This window comes from Haliotis rubra, unplaced genomic scaffold (assembly GCF_003918875.1).
Source record: "Haliotis rubra isolate DU_JTF1 unplaced genomic scaffold, ASM391887v1 Scf2321, whole genome shotgun sequence".
NCBI classification, from domain to species: domain Eukaryota; kingdom Metazoa; phylum Mollusca; class Gastropoda; order Lepetellida; family Haliotidae; genus Haliotis; species Haliotis rubra.
In genome coordinates this window covers 3,034-6,066 of record NW_025766361.1, presented here as the reverse complement: position 1 = coordinate 6,066, position 3,033 = coordinate 3,034, and positions in this window count along the sequence as shown.

Sequence of the window (3,033 nt, the reverse complement as noted above, 5' to 3'; positions counted from 1 at the left end):
CATACTGTAAGTGACGTCTCCATCTCGTCGAGTCTTCTTCAGTGGCATCTCTAAAACAAAAAACACTTTAAAACCTATATACATCTGAAATAATGTTAACATTCATTTGAATATGCATGGTGCAATTTAAGTATACAAATAGATTTTATTGATAAAATTCATTTCTCACTAAATCATGATTACTTGGGCTTGCATGTTAATAATTACACAAAACATAAATTAAAAAGATGAATCTTTTATTTTAAAGGGTAAAAACAAATTATATTAAGCATGTTACACGATATAATAACCTGCACATATCTATAAACAAAATATATTCATCATCAAATTCTTTCAATTAACCTAATAAAACCCTATTAAATGTAGGTGGTGAAGTAATGCATTTAAAAAACATATAATAAAGTAAACTTTTTATGTAATATTGGTAAATTTCACTACAAACAGATACCAACTTACCAAAGCTGGAACTTTTCACATAATGTTTATAAATATAAACAATAGCTGTGCACAATTATTGATGTATTATCCTATATTCCAATTAACAACCCATGAAGGTCCACGTTAGAAATGAACCTATTGTAACTCCATGCTTGTCATAAGAGGCAGCTATTAGGATCCTGTGGTCAGATTCGCTGGCTTAATGCACATATCGCCACCTCCCATTTCACAAATGCCTATCTTAACAAACTCCTGGATTGTCAAATACAGACTTCGTCATACCCCAACTGCCACATTAGACATGAAATATTGGTGTGAGCGTAACACTAACATCACTGACCCCAATTAACACCTTCTTGAGAAAATACTGTATTATACCAGAATTGTCACGTTTAGTTATGTGTTAACTACCCTTGATGTTCCCATTAACAATATCATACACAGTGACTAATTGTAATTAGTTTACTGGTCAATTATTATTTCCAGGGTAATCCTTACTTTAAAATCTAAAAATCACTGCATTATAATGCAAATGTACGCACAGTCATTAAAAACAAGAAAGCCTTTAAAAGAAGACAATGCTGGATGCACCTCACTTTGCAGAGGATGAGATGACATGAAAAACAAACCTTTATTTCAAAAAGCCGAGGTCTTTTGGGGAGACAAGCTTCTATGATATCCACCAAGGTAAGAAATCATGAGAAAATGCCCCCCACCCAAAAATACTTGCAAAACTCCAACCTTCAAAGAAAACACCCGGATTAAACCCAAATTGATTCAATAGGCACATGTGGGTTCACAGAGTTGTTACTTTGAAACAACATAAACACATACACTCCACCATTACTAAACATACCAAACCAGCCATTTCTTGAAAGCCAACCCACCCTATTTCACCTATTTCAGCAAAAGCTAATCTCAGCTACTAAAATGAAAACTGAATTTTCCTGCCAAAACCCGCGAACATGAAGTTAAAAGAATTGAACTTCATTAACCTATGCTTTAATAAACTGATATCCTCGATGCTAATGAAGAATTATGTTTTATTAAACTTCAAGAACATTCCATACAATTGGTTTTAGCGATGTTTCATACAACCAACAAGATGTGGGGTTGGTTTGTTTACATCATTTGCTATAGCTTTTATAGTTTGGAATTGCCATAACACAAAATAGACTAAGTTTCATTGGTTTGGGACTTGAAAGTTCATGTGAAAAGGCCATATGTATGTTAGAGAGTGTGAAGTTTAGCCTGATTAAAAAGTTATATATTCATTTGTACTTCCAACGTGTAATGGAATATAGCTTACCCAAAGAGCAGCTACCGTGGCTTACCAGGGGTAATATAGTTGCAACCAATGAATCAAATAACTTCCTTCATATTCAAAATGAGTATGAAGATTCATATTACAGTTAAATGGTCTCAGCCATTTGAATCCCAACAACAAAAAGTCACCAGTATTGTTATCATTCATTGACAGTGTTCAGTTCTGCATTAAATAGTGACCAGCAATTTTTTTAGTTTAATGCATAAATTTGTCCATCATTTTCAAAATGTCATTAACTTTAACAATAAGTGAGATATTAATTTTTGTCTAGTTTACTTCCTACGAATCTCTCCTAGTCATATTTTTGATTACAACCTCAAATATATATGTTGATATATGAAGAACCAGCATATTACTTCAATATCAATATCCCTACAACTGGACGGTTTGAATCTTTTATTTTATTTCCAGAACATGGATTGTTTCATCCACAACCAAACCTTTCACTGGACAACACAATAGATGCATGAAGAGTATGCGGGAAGAGAACTTTAAATATATCATAAGTAAATGTCCATTTTATAAGGGATGGTGGGGTAGCCTAGTGGTTAAAGCCGGCTCGTCGCCGCCTCAAAATCCAGATTGATTCCCCCACAATGTGCTTAGACGCATTTCTGGGTGTCCCCGCCGTGATATTGCTGAATATTGCTAAAAAGCAGCATAAACTAAACCAGTCAGTCCATGTTATAATTGTCTGCTTCAAGATTTACTATTTAAATGAATATCCAGATCTTATGGCTATAAATGCTAATGTTCTATATCAAAACTAAAATCCATTATCTGATTCCAATTTCCGAGCTTAGTAAAAGGTGGCATGAGTTCATTTGCACCTTTTGGTGCCGGGGTTTCAAAAGTTGCGATTTCTTCACCCAAACCTTCAGCTTTAGCTTTTTATAAATGTACCTGGCCGCCAACCAGGAATGTGAAACGTTCATGTACTACAACGCGTATATTCCGAAACGAGAGACGGTGGCGGCCAGGTGAAGAATCGCAGAACCAGGCCGGAATAGCGCGGATGTGGGAACTAACAAGAGTCCTATCCCAGCAGGCCCGTTGAATGAAGGCGGGTGTAAAGGAGTCGAAGGCAGGTAAGCCGCCGGCTTCACGATTGAAGACCCGGATCTGGTCCTCGCAGCGCGGGACAAATGTAGTCCACGGTCCCACGGTGGCAACCCGGTCGTGCATGTTGCTGGAATATTGCTAAAAGCTACGGAGTGCCGCAACCCAGACAATTATTAAACCGGCATGTTATCACTTGTTACACATCA